The following is a 12,205-nucleotide window of genomic DNA, read 5'->3' as shown; positions in this document are numbered from 1 at the left end:
AGGCCTATTTCACCTCAGCAATGTAGAAACCTCCTTTAATGCTCTGTTTTGCCTCATGATTTGAGTTAGGAAGCTGTGAAACAACATTTATTTGCAAGCTCAGATTATTTTTATTAGTAAGAGTGCATTTCTAGGGAACTGTTATCTCACAGAAATGTACATCTTTTCAAACTCCATGTTTTTCTGAAAGTTTTAAGCTCATTTCTCCCAAATGCATAGATACTGTATGAGATGGAATGGTGTAACTATACTGACTGTACTGGAGTTGCTACGAGGATGGTACAAAGTGCCCTTATTTACTCTTATTCTGTATTCTTCAGTATCATTATCCTTTACTGATAGATTGGTGCTGAATGTTTATTAGATTTTGACTTTGTATTTTCCTGGATGAAGCAAATATTAAAAGTTCATGGACTTTTTTCCCTCCTATTTTTACAAATGTTAAATATGAAAGTTGTCCTGAAAGAACGCTGATCTTGCAGTTAGGTTTAGCTCAGTTGGTTAGAGCGTGTTGTTAATAACGCCAAGCTGGTAGGTTTGATCCCTGTATGGGCCACTCGTTTGAGGGTTGGACTAGATGATCTCCAGAGGTCCCTTCCAACCTTACTGATTCTATGATCAAGTGTCAGAAGAAAGAATGCTGTCTCATACAAACTGTGTAGCACATTTCTCTCTGTATAACATAGAATCGTATCTTGCCTTGAAAAGCGGGGGTACCTCTTTCAAAATTTAGTCTAGTAACCTCTTTAAATACCTACTTTAAGTAGGTATGTAAGCTACAGCCCATAAAGCTTTATGATAACATGCAGTCACCATGTCTTTAATATTCCTGTAGCACAAATAGTGGTCTGTCCATTCTTCTCCATTGCTGCTTGCTCTCTTGCTAAATAATGAAATAATCCTCAGCCTAAGCTTGTTTCCTTCTTCTTGGAGAACTGGATCATTTTCAGAATCAGGCCATACATACATGAAGGATAATGATACTGAAGAATACAGAATAAGAGTAAATAAGGACACTTTGTACCATCCTCTTAGTAACTCCAGTACAGTCAGTATAGTTACACCGTTCCATCTCATACAGCAAAGAGTTCAGGTGTATCTGTGTTCTGCAGCATTTTCTTTTCTGGGATTATTGATTTATATGAACCTAGAATACATCCATAGTGTCTGAAGTTAAGTATACACAACAGCTACGTAAATTGAGTCATAACTTCTATTATTTCTAACACTTTCCCTGTGTAAGATCTTTGTGTAACATTTTTCCCAAAATGTAACATTGTAATGTCATGTACAGAAAAAGGGAGTGAATAGATTTTTGATTCTTTTGTTACAGGAATCCTGAATATGCTGACAAGGGAATTTAAAATTTACTGAATCAATCAGGCCAATCACTGATGACAGGAAAAACCAAAATACTTTTCTTCTGGGCAAAAGAAGGAATATTTTAGCTTTCATTTTTTTATTTGAAAAAGAAGTACAGGGAAGAGGTATATGTTCAGACTTCCTTTCTGGAAGTTAAAAAGACTTATCTTTTTCTTTATTTTGCCAGCACCTCTTGAGACTGTAAATGTGATATATTGGAGCTGACCTGGAATATAATCTGCTATTGAGATGTGTGTTTATCCAGTCCAGGTAATTATTTTCTTAAACATTCTGACATAATATATTTCTGAAATGCAAATACAAGCAAATGATAAACAGATAGGTAGAAATCACCCAGCTTAAAAAGCCAATCTGTATTCTTAAATCTTCAGAGTTTCAATTGTTTAGTCCTAATGCAAGAACACTGAAGTCTAATAGTCATGAGCAGGTAGCAATTGGAAATAAGAAATGAGAAAGATATGTAGAAATGACTTACATTGTTCCAGATCAGTGTGCAATTCAGATTGCTTGATCACAGGTAAGTTATGCAGCTGTCCATATGACGTAAGTTATCAAGTGGAAGCAGTAATTTGCTGGTGGTTTTTGTTGATAAGGATGTAGGGAAGTTATTTCATACTGAAGATTTGACAACATAATTGCTTAAGGTTTATGCGCATACATATTTTTGGATGAATACATTGCTGAGGTGCTTACATACCATTATTAAGAAATGTGACAATTTACAGTTAAGAAAATTATTGGTTATGATCCCTACAGTATTGTTAATTTTGATGGCTAAAATTTCTGTCACAAGACCAAGTGTTCTGCAGCTTATTGGCAAATATGAATAGTTTAAATGGCAAATTTGCAGAGAAAAGTCCTAAGTCTCTGAGTGACACATTCCAAGAGTAAGAAGTAAAATGTTTGAAAAATAAGTATTTCTGTTTTTCTGTTTTCAGAAAAAGTACAGTGGGGGTGCTGAGAGGATTTGGCATCATGTATTAGGAATTAGAGTAAAGAATTCAAAACATACAGTGGAATGTTTAAACTTGAACCTCCACCATAATCTATCAATATTTTCTCTTGAGGTTATTCCACTTAATATAATAGAAAGTTAGAACATTCAGAATTACCAATGTGCATGGAAGGAGTATCTTAAATTTGGATTGTGATCTCAAAAACTGAAAGAATCTATTGTTTGAAGACAGTCTTTAAAATGCTTTATATTAGTTTTATACATGTATAGTCAGAGGCATAAAATACAAGTAGAATGTGGAGCTAGAGTTGGATCTGTTTTGGATGAAGTCAACTTTAGTAATTATTTAGCACAAAACCACTGATACATTGCTGTTCTGTAAGTTTAAAAAATATACTATTGTTTTCCATTTATCCCCAGCATCCCTTTTATGCAATACAGACTAGTGGTAGTTCTCTGCTTTGACAGCTTTTCAGAAATAGTTATTAAATATTAGTAAAACTATGAGAATTTTGGAATCGTAAAAAATGTATGATTAAAAGTGTTATTTTTTCCGAAAGTGATTATAACAAAAAAGAGGACATCTAGCCCCTCTATACTTGCAATTTGACTGTGTGTACAGGGAAGGGTATGGATAACCAAACGCTTGTGGTAATAACAAGGAAGAAAAATAAAGTGTAAAAACACCATTGTTGACCTCAGACACAGGTGTGGGTGTCCGTGACACTCAGAAATGGCTGGGAATGATATGACCACCTTATAACTCTGAATATGGAATAGTCATTTAGGTATTGTGTGCAGTACTAAAAGATGGAGTCAGAAGACATTTATATTTCTTCATCATGTAGAAACATGAACAGAACAGACCTGGATGGCACATAGCATTAGATTTGAGGCTCTTCTGCTACTTACAAACATGCTCTGTATGGTATATATGTAAACAAGAAAATACAGTGGTTCAGAAATTAAAAAAAATTACATGTAGTTTCATTATTACGTTTAAAATATTGTGTTTCTGTTGCCAAATCCATTGACTTTAAAACCAGTGTAGTAGTGATAAGTAGTTTTCTACAGTTTACAAAGAAAAATATTCCTTGCTAACAGGTTTTAAACACTTATTGTAGGCATAACATCAAAAATAAGTAAGGAATAAATGATTGTTTTGTTAGCTTTCTCCTGCTATGTGAAGAATTAGAAAAGTTGTCCACTAGCATGGTGATGTAGTTGACCATATACTATGATCTCTAATATTTTGCGTCCAGTAATTATATGAAGAATGCTACGTTCTCTTTAAATGCTTTGCTTGGCAGTTCACAAGCCCTTTTCTTTCTCTTGTACTTTAAGGAATTATAAAACAATATTAATTTTTGTAAAATAGTACCACAGTGTGATGTTGGTTGGCTTCCCTTATTATTTGTCTTTCTTGTTGCTAATGAAGTAGCCACGTAAGAGCAAGGACTTACCTAGTAGGTCTGTATCTCATGCCTCCTACCCAGGTTCCCAAGTCATTACTAATGATTAGAACAACTAATAGGTATATAAGACACAAAATAAAAGCAATAGGGTGAGGTTTTACTGCAGTTCAGGGACATGGTTGCTCAGATCCTTAGGCAAAAAATCCATTACATATCTCAGTGAAAGAATGCGTATTTTCTTGCTTTCCAGAGTAAAAAATACTGACTGCAATAACAGTCTATTGAATCCACCTGGAATCTGAATGTGTATATTTTCTTTTATTAACAAGTATATTAAGTATATTAAGTATATTAAGTATATTATATAAGTCACTATATTAACTTTTTGTTATGCCTGCAGTGAAATCTTTTTACTAGTATCAGTTAATTTAATAAAACTGAAGTCTGTCATATATAGATGCTAAGTACAGAGAAAAAACACATGCTTAAAGGCTTTTAAAATCTGTATGTTTAAGTCTTTAAATTTGACTGAAGAGTTCTGTAGTCCCCTTACACTGAATCCCTCAGACTGTGGCAAATGCCTGGGCCTGGCTGAGCTGGGTTACAGCCGGGAAGGCACAACCCTGCCTTCCCTGGCGGTCCTGGGGGAGGAGGAAGGGAAGGAAGAGCAGGTTTTGCTCATCCTCCGTATGCCACGTTCTAAAGCAGTGGGTTCTGCCCTTCTCTGGAAAAAGCGCACACCCTCTTCGTTGGCCACCCACGCCGAGTGCTGGCCTCCGCTCTGTGCAAGGCTGCCCTCCTTTTTTCTCTGTTTGTTTTGTCTTTTAGCCTTTCTCTTTTTCATTCTTAGGTGGAGGCGGGGAGTCATAAAGGCTATATTGGCAGCTAAGTTGGAGAAAGAGGAGTTAATTATCCTTATCATTAAAAAAAGTCCTCGATTAAAAAAAGCTTTAAGTACTGTGAAGGTTTTATCTTACTAAGTCTTTGTATTCTGAGATCTAGAGCAAAACACATATTACTACTCTATATAATCCTTTCACTTTCTAAATTAACAACTGAGTGCTGAAATTCTGACTTTTCACTCAATCGTTAAAAATTAAAAACTTTGCAGTATTTAAAAAATACACATAACAAATATTAAGTTAAAGGAGAAAATAATAAAAAGGAAGGAAAAAAATGTCCCTTTGGAATGCTAATGTGGTTTGCATTCAAAGAAGAAGTCATTTTTGATTAACTAGCCATTTTTGATTAACAGTATTTCCCCACAAGGGTGGGTTGTAGATGATGAATAAATAATGTAATCAAATATTAAATTAACTTTATTTTAAAACATTATTTGCATGTTACTTTGAAAAAAAGCTTATTGATGTGGCATTTTGTTTACTGTTATTGTTCTGAGGCAATTTTATAATAAATAGAGAAAGAGATCAGTAATAGCATTCAGGCTTTCAACACAAATGCGTGTGTATTGATTATTTCTTTTTCTAATAAATCCATGAGCAGCTTTTGCACCTTTCTGCATCAGAAGTTCTTCTTTGTCAGAACTTACTGTTTTGGAGAGGATAGGGTCTTACAAAATTTTTATTCTCCATTTCTGTACAGAAACTCTCTTTATCATTTTGTATCACTTAAAAGAGAAGCAGCAAAGTCCTGTTTCTGACACAGTTATACCAGGAGGAAGGGTCATGCAATGTCACAGAAGAGTAGTGGTTGAAGGACATAGGCTACACTTACCTTGTCTACAGCGTTCTTCAGGGATTTTGATAAATTACTGCAGCCCACAGCCAGGGCCAGGGTTGGGGCAAAGAATCCGTGAGCTATAAATGGCCCTGCTCTCGGTTGCACTCCTGCAGACAGGAGCCGGCCTTCTGGCCTTCCATTCACAGCATGGGAAAGTAGTGTATTTTAGTAATACGGTACGTCACATTTCTGCCTAACCTCTTGTAAAACTGGTATGTTCTGTAGCAGGTTTCCAACAAAAACAGAGAAGGGTGGATGTCTTTTCTATTCTGGCACTCTGTGCTGTAAGGTCTTTCCAGTTAACAGCCTTGTAATATCATGGCACTCTTCTGTGATTCAGTTACTTGAACACTTTCAGGATGCTTTAGAATTGTATAACTATATAGAATGTGTCTCCTGAAGACAGTATTTCTTGGTCTTACGTGGTTTCATGATGGGTTCATTGATAAAACTTCAGAAGATTTAAAACGAAGCTTCTCCAAAGTAGCCCGTTGTTTCTGATTAACATGAACTGATTTGATGGAAGTGTTTCTCTAGCTCACTGGCAGGTCACTTGTGTAGTAAATTAAAGACTGAGGTTGCAGGCCTGACTGTAATTGAATTTATTTACTAGCTTGCGTTTCTGTTTATGGAGGTGAGCAATGGTTTCCATTACATGTTTTGTGTAGCAGTATAGCACACCTGCTTTTCAGAAGACTCTATCATCCAAGTAATCCAAATACTCCCTTGGATTGTCTTGTGTTTTATTGCAGAGGTCATTGCATCTTGTGCTAGATAAATATAAACAAAAGAGAGAGAGCATATAATAAATCCTGTTTAAATAAATAGTTAAAACTGGTGGTCCAAAATATAAAATAATCAGGACATCACTTGAATTTCTATGAAATGCTAAATAATTTTAAACAGTTGAGAAAGCTGAAACTATGGCAAGTGTAATAAAAATATTTCACTACTTACAGCTATGCAAAGCCCTTTACGCTCATAGAAAGCCACATCTAAATCCTATTGTAGCTATTAGTAAAATCTCTGATATACTGCAGGCAGGAATATTGGAAGTGGTTGTATTAACATTTTACAGTGGGAATTTTAAATAACTCATACGTGGAACAAAATGTTAAAGCAATGGAATAAATCTGTGCAATGGTACTTAATTTGTTTTATTGTAATATTTGATGTGATTTATTTGGAATCATTGCCAAATCTGATGGTGATGTGTGATACTTGAAAGATAACAGGACTGCCATGATTCTGAAAGTATTGGTGAAACATTCATTGCTAATGTTTTGGTCTCATTAGAAGCACCTGTATAGTTGAGAAAATGATATTTGATTTTGTGTTATATGATATTTTCTGATATCCGTATTTCAAATATACAAATAGAATTTTTCACCTTGCAAATAAGAAGTAGTAGATAGGGATAAAACACACACTTTTTTTTTCCCAAGACTTCAGTGTCTCGTAGGCTGGAGGAAATAGCCAAATATAGCTTTGGGATCTGAAACAAGCTGTTCTCTCAAACAGGTAGTTTGTAGAATGGTCCATGTCCCCCCCCCCCAAGATAACAGCTGTATCTAATTAATGTCCTTATGACAGTCAAATCACCATGGAAACAAGAATGGTTGCAGTCTGCTTGATTTATAGAAATTACACCTTTAACAAAGCATTTCTCGCTATTTCAAATTCTTACTTAATTAGAAAGAAAAGTAATCTGTACATCCAGCAGTTATTGGAGTTGTATTATTCACGGGTGTTAGCTTGTTTCATCTTATATTGGCTCTGCTTTGAGTGCCAACCTAATCTACTGGAGTTGTTACTTTGAGGGCAGGTAACCCTTCATATTATACAGTCTGTGATTACATAGTAGGGCAATATATGGACATCCTGTCCAGAAGCATGACCATGATTATGTTAAGAGAAATCTAAAAAGAAAAGGACATCAGTTACCCTCTTTCAAGGTTTTTTATTATTATTTTATATGGTTAATACCATACTGAAAATAGACATTGGATCCTCTATGCTTAACTAAAGATATTTGTCAAGCTTAGATACATTTGAAGAGTATGACCACAAGTGTTGTTGCACCTTCCTCTTACTTCCTATGCAGATACAGTGGGGGGACAAAGTCAGAAAGCCTACTTGCAATGATATCTAGAAATAAAAGAACCTTACAGCAGAAGTAATACATGATGGCACTAAGACCTGTCACACTAAATCATAAACCAAAGTGCCAACAGTTTGCTGCAGAAATTAGGAGGGGGGATACAAAAACAGCAAGCAGTTTGTGCACAATGATGTGTACAAACATACATAAGACATCTGTATGTACACTTTAAAACAGTAAACTAGAAAATAAAATTCAGTTGTAGACGGCAGCAGTTGTAAACAGCAGTATCTAACTTGAAAATGCTTGCTTACCTAGATGTGAGAAGCACGTCTCAATTTTAGAAGTCTTACTGATAGAAGAAGTGAAATAAATTAGACCCTGGAGTAAAGGAGATTAGTGCAGCCGAAATAAAGAAAAACACTATCATATTAATTAGATAACTTTCACACTGCACGTCATCGTGTTACCCTAGAAAACTACAAATGCACTTTAGCACCATTTAGTTAACTTACTTAGAAAGTAAATCACATGATCATTGCCTGAGTTCTGTCTCTGTATGTCTCTGCTTAGAAGGATAAACACCATTTCAGAAATTCCCAAATTTGCCAGCTGCTGTGTTCTGAAGTTCACCAATGACTGCCATTCCCTTCTTTTTCCTTTGCTCAATATGTTGTGAATATTTCAAGACAGAAATAGTTGTTAAACTGATCCTGAATAATAAACACTCACTCCCACTATCATTTTAGAAAAAACAAACTCTCTCTCAAGTGCCATCTGTGAAGAAGGTTAGAACAAATCTAATAATCAACTGTTGCAAGAAATGAAAGGGGAAATTAGTGCTATAGGCTTAAATATGAGACCATAACAAATGATTATTTAAAAATGATATTCTTAGTTAGTATTTATACCTTCTCTGTCTCAGTAACTGTGGCCTCCTACAAACAGTTGTGTTTACTATGAAGCCCAGATCAATCATCTTCGTGTCAAATATACACACTGTAGCTATGTTTATATGTGCTTAGGAACTAGCATAAAACACTATGTATATAAATATGTTCCATGAGTTATTCATCTCATCTATATACTACAGATCTATTATTTTCTTTATTATGAGATGGGAGGAAAATGAAAATGAGTATTGATGACAGGTCAAGCAATAGAACTACACTGTTTAATTTCTCTACTGAGAAAGTGCCCTTACTACTTGGACTGAAAAATCTGTAGCAAACTGAGGACATCTGTGCTGCCCAAGTGGTCTTCTATTATAGCTCAAATACAGAATCAAGTTTAATCAGATTCCTTCCCTCTACAATGATATATTTTAATGGAAAGAGATGGAAGATGATGATTGTGGCCAGAGAAGATGGGCAGAAATGCTCAATTACAGCTTTGCTGACATTCCTAGTAGTCAGATTAAGTGGCAGAAAAGAAGAATCAGCTGAAGAGCTTTGCATGTGTAAGTACAATTGTCCCTGGACATCAGGATCACAACTCGCATGAATGACGTTTTGCAGTATGGCTGAAGGAAAATTATCCAAGCCTTTTAAAGACAGCATTACCTCTAAGTGAATAGACTGATAGAGCTTTATTTTAGAATAACCAATAACTCACTAAATAGGTCACTGCCAAAAGATAGCATAGACTTCAAACCTTTTATTCACCTGATTCAGAATAAGGATTTGAGCTGAGGTTTCTTAGCATCCTAACAATAGAAATATATACCTCTTCTTTATTTCTGGCTTCTCAGCTCCACAGATACATCCTCAAATTTTCATCTTAATTCTGAATCGAGTTGGGAAGGGTAGAACTCTTTCATTTTGATACAGACACAACAATATGATTTACCCTTTTACATTTGGATTGATCTTTTTTGCTCCTCATTAAAACACTTTCATAAGTACTGATTAAGTGTTTTACATGTCATTTACCTTTAAAAATCACATTCAGTACAATCAACAAAATTGTTATAGGTTCTAGGTAGTATAAAATAGTCTATATTACACAGCTATGCAGCATTAATACACCTTTTAATGTGTTAAATAGGAAGGAAAACCTTTTACAACTATTGAAATATTTCACATCTTTATTTTAGAGACTAAAACAGATAAAGAAGGAATTTGTAGATTAAATGTTTTAGACTTAGCAAGGATAGCAGAGGTATCAAAAGGTCCATCAAGAGTTAGAGAGTATGTCTTTCCTTTTAAACTTACTCACAAGAAATCTTCTAAATCATAAACTGCACAAGTGTATAAAAACGGAAGCAGAAGAGGGAATTAACAGATTGCCTTTGATGACAAGATATGTTAGTGGAAGGACTCAGGAAAAGTCTCAGGGTCAAACTGACTATCCATGCATCTGTAGAACCCATGTCTAGTTAAGGTATGTCTGAAGGTCACTTTCTTGAGCTTATGACGTGCATAGTGAGCTATACAGCAGCTCAATATTACTTTGTTTCTATTAAGTAGTTTGAACTGCTTCTGTACATGCTTGGACTTGATGTCTGTTCACTATCTATTATCATTTCAGAAAGCAGTGTGCAGGCTGCTTCTTAGGCTGCTTTTAAAGAATAGTGAAGACATAACCCTACTGTCCAAATAAAAATACTCTCCTCTCCATATTTTCTAGGGATAATAAATTCTTCTTATGAAGATTTAATTTTTACCAATCACATGATTATGTCTCAGACAGCATACATACATAGGTAGTATATACTAGATCATTGTTTTAGATTCATTTTTGAATTCAATCATAAATTGTCATTAGAAGCATGCTATGTAGGCTGAAAGAAAACATCCTAAATCGGTTCCCTTAGGCTCACTTGTGTTTACTAACAGAAGCTAGGGAAACTTATCTGTAAACTCTCCATCCCGTATTTATTTCAAGACAATCCTAGTGCTTTAAGGTCTTAGTATATTTTATTACAGTCACCAGTCTTGAATTTGCCAAAGGAAGTATTACAGGACAGATCAGTGGTTAAGTATTGTGTTACTATCAGGGACATATGACCTTGAATCTCTTGCAGAGACTTCTAACGGAATAGGAAATCTGCCTTCAGAAAGATGTAGCAGCCACGGCTCATTGCTGTCTGTCTATCTGTCTGTTTGTGTGTGTGTATGTGTAAAAAATAAGTATTTTTCCCTAAAATTTAAGGCTAGTAAGGGCAAAATGAAAGACACTTTGTTATGCTTCTTATACGTATCATTCTAGATGATAGTAATTTTTACACATTTCTAGAAGAATGCAAACATTTTATTGTTATCCTGTGTTGTTTTAGAAACATAGTAAACTTCTGCGCTAACCTAAGTAGACAACCCTTTACCTTTTACAATGAATTATACAAGATTTTGCTCATGGCAGAATGAAAGACTGCGAGCCCACCTACTTTCCATGTCTGTGGGAGAGCATTTGCAATGATCTCATGATTCTTCTGAGCAGGGATGCTAGGTGGTGAAACTGCCCCCAGGGTCATGCTGCTTTGAACTCTGCACCTGTCAAAATGCTTGAGTATGGGCATACTTAACTGCAGGGAACAAACATACAACACATTATACAACACATATACGTATATACTCTTTAATCCTTACAAAAACATTTCGATTTATATATTGTTTGGGGTCTGTATATTTAGAAACTTTGTATAATTGGTCATGTAAATGCATCATGTTTCATTATTTGCCTGGCAATATTACTAAAGTGGTCTTTCTGTTGTACACCACATTCCAGATTTTATTTGGAGGACACTGTTTTCAATGTGTAGATATAGACACCCCTATCTGAATAGGGGAATGTGTTCAAGCATTGCTATATTTTATCCATCCCAGATTGGAACAAAAGTTTCCTGTCTCAGAAAAGAGCCCCTGTTCAAAACCCTAAAATTTCAATCAAAAACCAAGCGGTTTAATCAATCTGACCTGAAAAAAACTGAAAACTTTATTTCAGAATTTTCAAAGTCTTTTTTGTTTTGTTTTATTCCCTGAAAATGGAAATGATCTATTCCCATGAAAATTCTGGTTTTAATGAATGAAGATTTTTTTTTAAAGAAAAAGAATATATTCCCAGGATATACTTTTAGCACAGCTTTTTAATACACCTTTCAGCAGCAAAATGAAATTACTGATGCAATTCCATCTTTCAGGAATCCCATCTCAGACACCACTGAAGCACAAATACCTGATTAGAAGCTAGCAATTCTGCCTGAGCAAAATACTCTTGTTGAAAATATTAAAGCAGAGGAAAAAAAATGCTGGATACTTGCCATGGCTCCCTCAGAAACAACATCATGCAACCCATTAAAAAATAGAGCTATTTATAATGATACTTTCTAGTGACCCTAACACAAGTCATACAATGTTGTTTCAGATATTCTTTAATAAGCATTATAATATCTCATGTTAATGAGGTCAAAGAGCTCAGACAAGTGAAAGTCAGGTTTTTTTTTTAGTTTATCTGGTAATAGTTCAATATTCTGGTAAATGACCAGAAATGGCCTGTATGTATGTCATTAATGATCTACAATGTAGCATGGGGGTATAAGAACCAAACAGAAAGTTAGCTATTTAATATGAAGTACATAAGTGTGTAAATACAGTTGGTTTAACTTAGTCAGAT

At 34.9% G+C, this 12,205-nt stretch overlaps 1 long non-coding RNA gene across 1 annotated transcript in view; it reads left to right on the top strand.

The window, feature by feature from the left end:
• LOC134140326 (uncharacterized) overlaps window positions 1-12,205 on the top strand; it is a 158,559-nt gene that overhangs the window by 108,650 nt on the left and 37,704 nt on the right. The window contains exon 2 of the long non-coding RNA XR_009958386.1: window positions 1,550-1,632. This is a non-coding gene — a long non-coding RNA (uncharacterized LOC134140326). The remainder of the gene's footprint in view (window positions 1-1,549; window positions 1,633-12,205) is intronic.

Source organism: Rhea pennata, chromosome 4, assembly GCF_028389875.1.
Source record: "Rhea pennata isolate bPtePen1 chromosome 4, bPtePen1.pri, whole genome shotgun sequence".
NCBI classification, from domain to species: Eukaryota; Metazoa; Chordata; class Aves; order Rheiformes; family Rheidae; genus Rhea; species Rhea pennata.
Note: the sequence above shows the minus strand (reverse complement) of the source record. Positions and strands in the feature narration are given on the sequence as shown.